The following is a 14,230-nucleotide window of genomic DNA, read 5'->3' on the forward strand; positions in this document are numbered from 1 at the left end:
TGCCTCATATTACATTTTATTTAGTCTTTATGGAATGCTAATGAACAGGAATGACCCTCGTTAAATATACATACTGTTTTTACAATGAACATACTCTCAGACCTGCTGGATGGAGATAAATGCACTTTTATTCTATGTTGCAGAGACATGACATATTGTATGAAATCTGATAGACAGCACACGGCATACAGGGTGCATGAGGGCAAATGGACACACACACACACAGATGAACCAGCGGAGAGCTTAGTGGAATGAATATTGCCAGTTGTGCCAGCCAGCAGTACTTTAGGAATGATTATGTTATCTATTCAGACAGATCTCAAGGGAAATATTTGAAGCCATAAAACCGCCAGTTTTTCCTTCTGTGCATGTGTGTGTGTGTGTGTGTGTGTGCGTGTGTGTGTGCGTGTGTGTGCATGTGTGCGTGTGTGTGTGTGCGTGTGTGCGTGTGTGTGCGTGTGCGTGCATGTGTGCGCGTGTGTGTGTGTTTGCATGTGTGTGTGTGTGTGTGTGTGTGTGCGTGCATGTGTGCGTGTGTGTGTGTGTGTGTGTGTGTGTGTGTGTGTGTTTGCATGTGTGTGTGTGTGTGTGTGTGTGTGTGTGCGTGTGTGTGTGTGTGTGTGTGTTTGCATGTGTGTGTGTGTGTGCGTGTGTGTGTGCGTGTGTTTGCATGTGTGTGTGTGTGGCTGAGTTGGGTGACATTGCTGAGTGCAATGAGCCGATGGCATCTGAAGGTTATTAGCATGGGGAGAATACATTCCGGAACTGGCCAATACAAATACTCGGCTCGCCGTAATGAGGTGTGACTAGACTGTTCTGTTACTATGGAGACCCTCAACAAGCCGGTGTTGCTCTCCCACTCTCTTTCTTAGTTCTCACTTTAAACACCCATTTGGGTGAATCTCATTTGCAGCCCGTATCAAAGGCTGAGCTCGAGTAGTATGATGTGAGGACAGAGGCTGTTCTACATGTGAGCTCTCTGAAGACTGATGGCTGTACTGGAGCACCAAGAGCTGTGCTCCAGAATCTCACAAGAAAGCCACACGAGTGTGAATATATACACTCTAAATACAATTCAACATAACCAAGCACGTGGCAGTGTCTGTCAGCGTGTAGTCGAACCTGCATCCTATTGGAAAAACTGCAGTCAGGTCTGGAATTTCTGTTCTGTAGTGGATTCATACAGAAATGAGCTGTGATATGGATATAATAGCTCTGAGCAACAGGTATATGCTGAGTCCCATTCATCTGTGCTAATACACACTATACTGAAAGTGTTCAGTCAGTGTATTTTCATTGCTGTTTTTAACAGTGTTTTGTTTGTTTTTGTTTTTTTGCTTAAATTGGAATCCTGTTTAATATAACATCTCTAATAAAAACCTTGGTTTTACAATAAAAACGCTATTAAGCTATTTGAACACCTTTTTCTTATTACACTCTGTCATAACTCAGAGGCATCTTTCAGATACACCTGATCAAGCTTGAGTAACACAGGCCAGTACAGGCTGGGTCAGTAAAGGATTTACTCAGTCAGGTACATTCCACTGTTTGGCCAGTTTTGTGTTGATTTCCAAGGAATGCTCTCTTTCCCAGGTCCCTCTTAGCCTCAGAGCGAGGGCTCTTGGCTGAGGTCCACACTCCACAAAGAGCCCAGGCATTCCAGCTGTCTGCCTTTAATCCAGTGTGTCAGCTCGTGTTAATGTTGCAGCGTGAAATCTGAGGGTGCAAAGCAGCGTGGAATATCTACAAGAAAAAAACCCACCCTAAGAATTCCTCAGGAAACGGCCACCTTGCATCGTTAGCCAGTGGTCTGCCGGTGGTGGAGCTGATGGGGGATTGATGCAAGATATGGCTGATGTGTGATATACGTGTGTGTCAGCAAGGTAGGATGGGAACATTTGAAAGGTAACTCTAAATGAAGCCACGTAACATCCGAGGAGGCTGCTGGTCTAATCACATGGAACAACAAGGGAAAAATGGAGACCGTGGATTAATGTGAGACTAAATCAGCATTTCCGCTCCTCCTCAGGACCCCTGCAGTCTGCTCTGATACACAATAGGGGAATGACACGCTTCTGTGAACGGTTAATTATCTTAGACGCACACACACACTGACACAACTGACACAACTGACGTGCACGCCGAGAACACGTGCATGGACCACAGTCAGATATGTAGATGAGCATATGCATTATGCTGCAGCGCACAGACATTGTATGCACACACACACACTGTCTGTCTTGCCTCACTCACTTCCTCCCAAATCCGGCTTTCTTCTGCCAAACTCTGTTATATTGTCTCCAATATTTGCTGCAAGCAACATCTATTCATGCAAAGCAGAACCATCCAATCTACAGTTACTGTAATACACACTCTCTTGGCTATGTATGTGTGTGTATTTGTGGGTGTGTGTACATTTATATAGGACAACAATGGCTATGTTCCTTTGTACAAAGTATAAAGAAGCCACATAAATGTAAATGGAATCCCCACAAAGGACAAAAGACAGACTCGCAATACCATACACGCGTCCTTCAGTTGATCCACTTCCCACTAGAAGGTGCCACCCAGGATGTCCTGACACTCTGCCAACCTGTGCATGTTTCTGCCATAGAAGCTTTACAGATGGATTTGGATTTTATCACTTCGTGCAGCTTTGCAGGGTGACTGTGCTCTGATTTGCAGCTGTGTGAGCAGAGATCTGCACTGCATTGTTTCACTGTATTTAAGGATTCAAGTATATTAATGGTTGCAAATTTTAGAGAGCACTAAAAGCTAATCACCACTGTCATTACCTTTTACTTTTTTCTACGGCATCATTTTCCTTTGAGCCATTACTCACAAGCAAAGTTGAATCTAAGGGAATACTAGTCTTAACTATTGGATGTGTTTGCAATTGTCAGATGAATTATTGAGTTCATTTTTTCAACTGTTTCTGATTTTCACATATATGTTTTTCATTTATTTAACAAATCAGAAACATTAATGGTCGTATTAGAACTCTATAAAAGAGAATCCAACAAACTGAACTTTAGGTGGTCTCAGGTTGGGCTTGAAACAGGTCAGCTGCAGTTCAGACTTATGGCAAATGGACACCATGATTTAAACAGGCACCTGAGCTTCATATTATAACAGTTTCAGAAGTGAATTTTCCCCCAACTTATCCTCTTGACAATTTCCTCATGTAAAGTTCATGCATTTGTCTAGCTTTCCTTCCCATCCGTCCACCGCCACCCGGCCGATCAGAGGTCATGCTGCCCAACATTCTCGTCAGTTTCATGTCGAGCGTCAAATGACAACAACAGTCACTTCAAGGTGCTTTATATTGTAAGGTAGACCCTACAATAATACAACAGAGAAAACCCAACAATCATATGACCCCCTATGAGCAAGCACTTTGGCGACAGTGGGAAGGAAAAACTCTCTTTTAACAGGAAGAAACCCCCTGAACCAGCCTCAGGGAGGGGCGGGGCCATCTGCTGCGACCGGTTGGGGTGAGAGAAGGAAGACAGGATAAAGACATGCTGTGGAAGAGAGACAGAGCCAGAGCCAGAACTTGAGTCAGACAGTTCTCCCCCAGCTCAGTAGGGGTCCTGTCTGCTTTGGTAATGCTAGCTGGTGTCATGAAATGCCTGTGAGCCTGCATTTCACCACCTATTTCACCCATTTATAATGTTATACAATGTAAAGATATGATTTTTAAAGTACTTCCACACTTGTAGTTTCAGAGTACTGGAGTTTCTTCGTCGTGTACAAGAGTCTCTATGCATCTGGTTCTAAGATGTGCTGACGGTCCATTTATCAGACGTTCAATTACACTTCAGAATTCTGCAGAATGAAACATAAACTTCCACGTCAAACTGACTGGATCATCATTAATTATGAGAGTTACAAATCCAAATCGAACAGTGGCAAGAACCGTGCTCAGTCTTATTTTTGCTGTTTGTGGTGTTGTGCACCAGTTATTTCATGAGTTAAGACTGTCAATGCAGACTTACACATCTAATGCAGAAATTACCTCAACTGTGGATTCATGCTGCTAAACCAACTGAAATCAAATACCGAGGGTTAAAAGGCAGAAGAATGTGCCACAATTATATGTTGTAACATATCAGGGTAAGAAAATTCTAAAAACTCATTTTGTGTCTTAATACAGGTTAAAAATGAACTTTCAGGATCGCACACTGTTGCTATACTGATGCTTGAACCCAAAAGCCAGCCTGCCGAGTGGGGTTAAGATCGTATCCTATCAGCCTTTAATGGCTGAGGGGTGAAAAAAAAAATCTAAGTGGGTGAAACAGCAGATGGGGTTAGGGGTTCAGTGTGTGAGACTTACAGGTGTTACAGGCAAACTTGCAGGCTAATTAATGGTTTTGTTTACAGATATAGGGTGAGCAGACAGTGTGCATTGCTGTCTGATATCTGATGACACCGCAGTTTGTAAAGGCCGGTACTTTTTTTCTTCTTCAGGAGTTACAGGGTGAGGATCTCATTATCACATCAGTGTCATCTTTCGCTGTTTTCATCCAAAAGCAAGACTGCACCTCCTGTGAGAAAGAAAGAGGAAGAAACTACCACCCTCTTTGTAGACGTGCAGTACATCAGGGCAGGTGTATGCTCTGTAATGCACCATGCTCAAATGCCATCATTTGAACCTGATTTCTTTGAGTGGCAGGTGACAAAGCAGAGCGGAAACTGGCAGTGAACAAATGTGGTTTTTGAATTCAGTTTAATGTTTGTACTGCCAGTTCACAGTAACACTCATCACAAACAGGTTTATATTCAGGTAAGACCCTAAAATGTTATGACGAGAACCCCCAACAATCAAACAATCCCCTATGAGTGAGCACTCAGTGAGTGTGAGGACTAAGAACTCGCTTTTAATAGGAAGAGCTCTCAGAACCAGGCCTGCGAGGGACTGCCATGTACTGTGACTTTTTGGGGTGAGTGGAAAGAGACGCAGCAAACAGGAAAACCACAGTAAGTTTGACTCTCTGTGGGTGATACTTACAGTAAATGGTCTATGACATCATCGCTCTCAGTCTGGCACCATTTGATGGATCAGAATACCTCAAAAGTAGATGGAAATAAAAAACCCAACAATAAGCTACGTTTTCTTAAAATCTTCATGCTGTAGCACTGTAAATGTGTTGTGCAGTTTAATGGTCATAGCAGATGACATTGGGTTATGATGAAGTGGAAATAAGGCACATCTGAATCAACATCACATAGTATGAAGAAAAAGACATTTTGTAAAACAATCACAGATGCACAAAGTGAAGTAAATCCAGTTTTCAGTCAGTAGAAGAAGGATGCATAATCAGTGTTGATTGCACTGCTAAAGCTAGCTGGCTATCATCCAACCATCCATAGTGGCAAATTCTAAGCGGTCATTCACATCATGGGCCAAACCTGTTAATGGTCTGCCCCAGGGCAACCGCCTCTTTTGGTGTTATTGGTAGGAGAAATTTCAGAGGTTTCCCTTTAAAATGAATCATGGATAGAGCAGGCCATCTACTAATTGGAAAGTTGTTGTTTTAATCCCTGGCTTCTCCAGTCGGCAAGCTAAGACACTAACACCAAGTTGCTCTACAATGCAGGACATATGGTTTACAGCAAAAAATGGGTGAAGGTGGCATGTTGTATAAAGTGGTTTGGGTTCTCAGGTAAAGTAAAATACTGCTAAGTGAAAACATTCACTGTTAATGCTCGAGGCTGTAATTTCTTTGAAATGTTTTCTTCTGTAGCGCTTCACTCAGTCTTCACGCCCTTCAAAGCCAAGCCTCACATATCGCAATAATGCTGGTACTTCAGGACATAGTACGGGTACTACGTCCAGCTCTCTCCCACAGTGGGTCTTTGTCCTGTCTCTCTCCCCACAGCAGATGGCCCCGCCCCTCCCTGAGCCTGGTTCTGCCGGAGGAGTTTTTCCTTCCCACTGTCGCCAAAGAGTTGCTTAAACGCGGTGGCGGTTCAGTATTTGTGGATTTTTCTCTGGAACGTAACTCCAAGTTATTTGCAGAAAATGTGCCTATTTGCAGATTTTTTTTATAGAGTGTATCTAAAATATTCTGTAATTATTTTCATCTTTTCCCTGACTCATAAGTTCAGAAATACATTTTTGTATTTGATGACTCTGAAATTATATTGAAGTCTTTTAGGATGGTAGTTTAGGGCATATTTAGTGTTCAAACTATTAACACAGGCAGTAATAAGCATTTTTAGAGTGTTTGTCAAGTACTTGTGACTTGTGGATTGCTGCTATTTGTGGTGGTCCCTAACCCTCACGAATACTGTGGGTCAACTGTGTTTCGATGTGGAAAAGAAATATGGTTCTCTCTCCATAGCACCAACATATCAGTTTGTCACAGGTCGCTGTCTTATATGTGATGAAAAAAGAAGCATCATAAAAGTAAAAAAAAAAAAAAAAAGGCAATTAATGGCTGATGTGAGCAATATGGAGCGTCGTAGCTAACTGTCAGAGTCTCCAAGGAATCTGTAACCATGACAGCAGAGGGCTTCTTTGTGCTTTCAGGGCTTTTGTTCAAATGTCCTGTTTAAAACATTATTAGCTTTCTGTTGACATACCAAGTATTCAGGTGTCCGTAGCTTCCCTTATGCTTTCAGCACAAATGCGATACTTTCACCTGCAGTACTGTGTAACACGATGTCATTTCAAATCCAACAGCAGCGACGTGACTTAATCCTAAACCAAATATTCTGTATATTCAGCCAGTTTTCGTTGGCCTATGTGACTGAGCTTGAAGCATAACTCGGTTTCTTTGAGGTTCATTCCACCACCACCTCTTTTCTTTGTGTTCTGGCAGTTCAGAGAATGATCTCAAATGCACAAGTCTGTTCTTAGGCCCTCTGGTATCAGGGCCTCTCATCTATACTCTAGATGCCGACTCCAATGCAAGCCAACCTGTTCTAAACAAAAAAAGGAGGAGAGGAGGTAGAGGGAATGGGAGATAGAGAAAGAGAGTCAGACAGGACAAAGCTGGGAGTGGGGAGAAACTGAACACAGCGTCTGTTGTGTGTACGAAGGGAGGACTTGGCACAAACACTGGCCAGTCTGTAAGAGTATCCTGTGCTCCCTGCTCCATGCCTGCCTCCTCAATACTGTCTTTGTCCTGCCACTGTGCACAGTGACACTGAGAATGCACACACAGCAACACCTGGCCTCTTCAACTCACTGTGTCTCCTCTGCTTTAACACAGGAGGAAGCGGGACGAACACAGGACAACACAAGATAGGATGGGATTGGACGGGACATCAAAGACTCTCATCAACAGAAAAAGAAAAACTTTTATTTGTTCCAGCACCTATTGTATCTTTGCATTTCCTTGATCAGCACCCCTGTGAGGCTCTGTTAAAAATAACCTTTGTGTATCATGGGAGAAGCAAGCAACAAATACCTGGGCTGAAAAGTGCCAAAAACTGCAGTTCCTTGAATGGCCACTTGGCGCTGTCTCTAAAACTGCGTCAGGACACATAGAGTCCGATTCTTTAGATCGCAAATACACACATGTTTATTATTGTTGATCTTTTACACTTACCTGTATAAATGTTAATATAGTTAAAAGTTGTTTGTTTTTAAGAGTTGGCAAATTTTCCCAGAATTTCTAAATGTTCTTTTATGGTCTTATTGACCTCTCGAAGTAGTATTTACAACAAACCTCATCGACCCGTTTACAACCATAGAGACAGGGGTTAAAAACGTGCAGTCAAACAGCGAGTTCTTTTTTTTTTTTGGAGTGTTTTTTGGGGGTCAAGAATTTGACGACAGTATGAACCAAGACAATGATGCTTCCAAAAGCAGCAGCAATGTTCAGAGTTTAGATTCTGTATGAATTCACATCCCTGTGCTAAACTTTCCCAACAATGTAACAAAAGCCTAACTGCATTTGTGTGAGCAGGTTTTTTGTGAGAGGTAGTCTCTCCTGATATGTGAGAAGAGTAGCTGCAGCGACTGAATGCTGTGAGCACTAGTTACTTTAGTCGGTGATAAAGGTTAAAGATAAGTGGGGCTGGAGTATATTAATTACTGAGAGTCTGTTACTTAAAGTGAAAAGAGCTACAGTAACGTATGCACATTTTAGATGTGAGTTTCTCAGTTTTTAACTTCACGAATACCAACATATCAGTGTAATACAAGGTTTAACATTTGCAATACACTTTGGTTACATGGAAGTTTTGTTTACTACAGCTTCAGTCATATTAAACACATCATTATTTTTGCAAATCAACACAGTAAACTGGGCAAAAAGACAAAAAGAATGGCAATCAGAAGGCTGTTTGTGTGTGTGCGTGAGACTGAGAGAGAACTGCAAGAAGAGCTGGTGGTGGGCGGCGCTCTTTTAGCAATCTGATCTTTGCAGAGAGAGGAGCTGAGGGAGATAAAAGGAGAAAGGAGCGTTGTCCGAGCCTAGCTACAGGAAAAGGACGATTAGAGCAGAGCCTGGTATCAGGTGTGCAGGTCTGCAATCCCAGCCAATCACACTGCGAGTACATTAGGCCAGACAGCAGCTTGACTCCACTGCTCTAACCCCTCCACCATCTCTCCAGCCAATCCATTCCATTCACGTCCCACCCCATCAAATGTCTACCTCTCTCACCCGCCTGTCTCTCTTCTGTGATGATGCACTCCTCCTCCCTCTTTTCTTACCACCTATCCTTAGCCCTTTTTATCCTGTGGCTCCTGTCTCCCCACAGCTCTGCCTCAGCAACAGTATCCAGTTTGAACACAGTACCTGTATTACTATTATTACCAGAATGGAAAAAAATTGCATATAAGGACCACATATATCTAACATGACTCTGTCAAATTTCTCATCTAGACATAGACATTTATATATTAAAGTATGTTCAGTGTATTAGAATGAATTATGTTCAAATGAAACAAAGCAGTCACGTTTTCTCCAGAAGCCCCGCCCCCTGGAAAGGACATCCTCATCCAAAATAGTCATTTTTTGTCTCGCGTTGGAAATGTTCTTGCAGTTTGGAGTTCTACACTTTGAAAGTCAATAAAATCTGAAGCTAAAATCCCAGTAAGAGTGTGCAGACCCTTTTACTGAGGTAACATGTTTTTACTGGTATGTGCTGGGTATGGTTATCGAGCAAACATGAAAGACATAGCTAACGCTAACTGATATTAAATGATATCATAATCAAATTAGTAATAACCTAATATAATGTTATTTAAGATTGTTTGCATTTTTTAAACCTAAACTTACAGAGCATGACACACTTTCACCAGTGTGTGTAATAAGCGGTACCAGCACTGTCTTCATTACACAAGCTAATGTAGCGTGGGGACACAGCCGGCTTGTTGAAACATGCCTGCTGCCACATCATGGGGGAAATGTAAGTTTATGTAAGGTCGTATGTTTGGGATGTTTACTCTTCTATAGATTTAATTTTTATTCTTGTCCTAAAAAGTAGTTTTATTAACATCAGCGTGGCTGCTGTTAGATATATATATTTTTTTTTTTATCTTTAATACACATGTGCCCCATTATTTTATATTTAACAACTGCCTCATAATTTTAATTGAAGTAACATAAGGATAGTAAGAGTTTCTTTATATAGCGTATTTCACAGACAGATGTCACAAAGTGCTTCACAAGAGAGGTAACAAAAACACAATACAGTCATAAATACATCATAAACTGATTCAAAGCTTTTTGAAATAAAAATGTCTTTTTGAAGGCCTCCAGAGTCCAAACTCCGTAGAAATAGAGGAAGTGCATTCCTGTCCATGTAGTGCTCCAAAGATTAAAGCTAAAATTTTAATGGAACCTAGATCTGATTGGTAGCCAGTGTAGCGACTTTACAACAGGAGTTACATGGGCTCCTTTGTTTGAGCGAGTCAGCAGTCTCGCTGCAGAGTTTTGAACAACCTGGAAATGAGCCAAGCCTTTCTTGTTTAGACAAATTAACAGACTATTACAGTATTTGAGTCTTGTAGAGACACAAGCGTGGATTATCATCTCAGGTTCACTTGTCGACACCACTGATCTAAGTTTTGAGATGTTCCTCAAATGAAAAAAGCAGTTCTTACTGTCTGATTTAAGTTTTGCTACAATGAAAAAGCTTAATCAAAAATGACGCCTACATTTCTGAGGCTACACTTCTGTGAGGAACCTAAAGCACCCAGTCGCTGTTTAATGTCAGACATTGCACTGTCCAGTGCAATAATCTGTCTGGGTTTAGCTGTAAATAATTGTTGTTCAACCATTAGATGATTACATACATCAGGAAACTGCTGTATTAGCTGGCCTAGGTCAAGGTCAAGGTCAAATTTATTTATATAGCACATTTCAAACAGCCGATGCTGCACAAAGTGCTTAACAATATAAAAATGGTATTAAAAAGCAACAATGTAATACAATAATAACAATAAAAAACAATAAAAGGACAGTAAAAGAATTAAAACAATAACTAAACTAATTCAAATAAGACCAAAATGCTTGGGTCATAGTGTGTTAAAAGCCAGGGCATAGAAATGTGTCTTTAGTAAAGATTTAAATTACTCAAGTGTTTGTGCAGATCTAATATTTAAGGGGAGACTATTCCAAAGTCTGGGACCTGCCACAGAGAAAGATCTATCACCACGGGATTTGAGGTTAGTCCGTGGCGATAGTGCCTAGAGGAAGAATGGAGCATGGAGCCCTGAGTTCCCCAGCATGGAGCCCTGAGGAACTCCACACAGCAGCTCTGCAGATTCAGACATAATCTGGTTTGCAGACACACAGATATGTAGGATGAAAACCACTCTAGAACAGAGCCAGACATCACACATTTATGTTTCATCCTTTACTGCACACATGTGTATTGTAGAATAGAGTGTAGAGAAGAGAATGGAGATCTATATCACACACCACACTGGGACAAAGCACCACCCTGGAGCTTGGAAGTAGACTGGCACGCACTGACACCACCAGGTGAAAACAACTCTATAAATTCTGGTGTCCCACTCTCCCCCTCTCTCTACCTCTACAGGCCTGACTGGAGGATAGGTCTTTTTGTTTGTGCCACACAGGGCTTAAGATGACCCAAGGGATGGGCCGAAAAGCCAAATAAGGGGGGCCAAGTTTAAACCGCGGCCAAAGAAAAGGGAAAACTTAAATACTCACTCCTGCTGCAGTGGTTCAAACTATTTAAATAAAACAGATGAAATAAGGGCACTAGCTAGTGGGGAATGCCAAATTAAATAAGTATGTTTTCAACCGTGTTTTGAAAGATTTAATAGAGTCCAAGGCACAAATACTAACAGGAAGACTATTCCAGAGGTTCGGTGCAGCTGAGACAAAAGCACGATTGCCCCTGGTCTTCAGGCGGAACCTGGGGTGGACCAAGAGTAATTGACCAGATGATCTTAAGGCTCGACTAGGAGCATACAAGCTAAGAAGGTCGGCAAGATAGCTAGGCGCAATGTTGTTTATAATTTTAAAAGTAAGCAGCAAGATTTTAAAATCTATACGATATTTGATGGGTAGCCAATGTAAGTCAACAAGAGCTGGAGTAATGGAAGCAAATTTTCCAGCTCCGGTTAGGAGACGAGCTGCAGCATTTTGAACAAGCTGAAGACTATGGAGATGGATGGATTGAAGACCAAAGTAAAGCTAACTGCAGTAGACTAATCTGGAAGTCACAAAAGCATAGATAAGTTTTCAAGGTCATTGCGCTGTATAAAATGTTTGGCTTTAGAGATTTGGCGCAGTTGGTAAAAGCCAGATTTGGCTACTGAAGACACTTGTTTAGCAAGCTTAAGTGAACTGTCTAGGAAAACACCGAGATTGCTTACAGTGTCAGAGAGGAAGCTGGCAAGGGGGCCAAATAGAATGGCTAACTGGTCCCGGGGGATATGCCTATCAAACACTACAATCTCAGTTTTGTTTTCATTCAAAATAAGAGAATTGGCCAAAAGCCAGTCTTTGACCTCTTTCATGCAATCTAACAAGCAGTCCAGTGAAGATGACAAATCATCAGTCAATTGAAAGTAAATTGGAATGTCACCAGCATAACAATGGTAAGAGATTTCATAATTATCCAAAAAAGAGCCCAGAGGTAGCATGTACAAAGAAACCAACAAAGGGCCCAGCACAGACCCCTGGGGCACACCACAACAAAGAGGGTGGACGAGTAACATCCCATCGTCACAGAAAAAGATCTATCCAAGAGATAGGATTTAAACCAGTTAACCCTCTGGGGTCCAGGGTATAATTGGCCGTTTTTGACTACTTTTGATTTTACCTCTATATTTCACCTTTAAAATATGTTTATCTTGCCTTGTTTGGTATCATTATTTTCAGCACAACCTCAAATATCTGAAATTTGAGTTATTTTTTCATTTTGGCATACTATATTAGCACAGTTGATCTAAATTCAGACAAAAAATTCAAAATCAGAGTACAAAAAGTTATATTTTTTACTCTAAAACCCACAAACATGTTTAACGAATCATTTTCATAACTTGAAATGCCAATAGAAATTGTACATTTCTAAAAATTATGCACAAGTTTTGCAAACAACAAAGTTATATGGTGCTATTTACATAAAAATGCAGCCAAGGCCTCAGGCGGTTTTTATATAACCATTTAAATCTATTTACAGATCAATCAGGTGTTCTGCAACAAATTATTTGTGCCAGTCCAAAAAATGCAGTTTGTGTTCAGTATAAGACAGAGGAGAACACCACAGGCCTAAACCTGCAGGTCTGACAGCAGGAGGTGCATCAGTCCAGTTTTCCATGTGGGAACAGCGTTTACACTGGAATCTGCCTTTGACGGCTTTTTTTGGAGAAAATGTGAAATTCAGCAGTATAACTGACACACAATACAAAACAATAACTACACAACACACTAACTACAGCCTCCAAACACGCTAAACCAATGTCTCACATATGAAACCTCTCTCTCTCTCTTTCTTTCGCTCGCCCGCTTTCTGTCGCAGGTGTCACTCCTAAAAACTTCCCCTTCTCCCTAAACAACCAAATGCCACATGTTGCCATATCATTTTTTTGATTGGCTGACATGGTAAACTTTAACGCCAATAGGGAAGGGGTGTTTTTTCTTTTTCTTGTTTCACTCACAAGCGGAGTTTGTTTGCTAGCGCTGTCCGTAGAAAACGCTGTTTTTACCGTTCTTCCCGCTGTAAACACCACTGTTTTGTTCAGAAAAAAACATTGCATGTATTTTTTATCATAACTCTGGTTTTACGTGGCCCATCGACACAATTCAAAAACTGGTATGTAGTTTGAAGTCCGCACTTTCGATCCAAGGTGAAATGGAGACTCTGAGTCGCTGCATCTTGTAGCTGTGTCGCCTTAAATTGGTCATGTGATTTTGATGTGCCGGCGCGTCCAGTGACGCCAGAGGGTTAAGGGCAGAACCCTTTATCTCTACAGCATGTTCTAGCCTCCTTAAAAGAATATCATGGTCTACCATATCAAAAGCTGAGGACAAATCCAATAAAATTAAAACAGCGGGGCGACCTGAGTCAGCAATTAAAAGAAGATCACTGAAGACCCTCCGCAGAGCCGTTTCAGTACTGTGGCGTGGTTTAAAGCCAGACTGAAATTTGTCACCAATATTATTTGTGTTTAAGTAGGCCTGTATTTGAAAAAAGACAATTTTCTCTAGTACTTTAGATAAGAACGTGAGTTTGGAGATCGGTCTATAGTTTGCCGGATCATTCTGGTTAAGGCTGCTTTTTCTTTTAGAACAGGTTGCACTGTTGCATGTTTAAAGGCAGTCGAAAGGTTCATCAAAGATAGAATATAAGGCCCAATTACATCAAAACCATCCTTAATAATGTGGGAAGGGAGAATGTCATGTACAGAATTCAAACTTCTCAGCTGTTTAATTAATCTCTTGAGGGTGGAGAGTGAAATTGGCTCAAACTGATAAGCGATAAGCGAAGCCTTAAGAGATAACTTTTTTCTTGTAAAATGATTTAAAAATTGCTGACAGACAGCTGGGGAGGCCAAATGCGACCTTCAAGGACAAGGATTGATCACAGAGTTAAAGATTTTGAACAGGATTCGAGGGTTGTGGCTATTCGTCACAATAATATCCGACGGGAACAGAGTCCTGGTAAATAGAGCAGCTCCTATGTAGAATGTCAAGGGATACCTGAAGTTTGTCTTTTTTCCACTTCCTCTCAGATTGACAACAGGCACGTCGTAAGGCCTGTACAGAGTCATTTAACCAAGGTTGAGAAGAAG

The sequence above is a fragment of the Perissodus microlepis genome, chromosome 14 (genome assembly GCF_051167445.1).
Source record: "Perissodus microlepis isolate ML-2025 ecotype Zambia chromosome 14, ASM5116744v1, whole genome shotgun sequence".
Taxonomy (NCBI): domain Eukaryota; kingdom Metazoa; phylum Chordata; class Actinopteri; order Cichliformes; family Cichlidae; genus Perissodus; species Perissodus microlepis.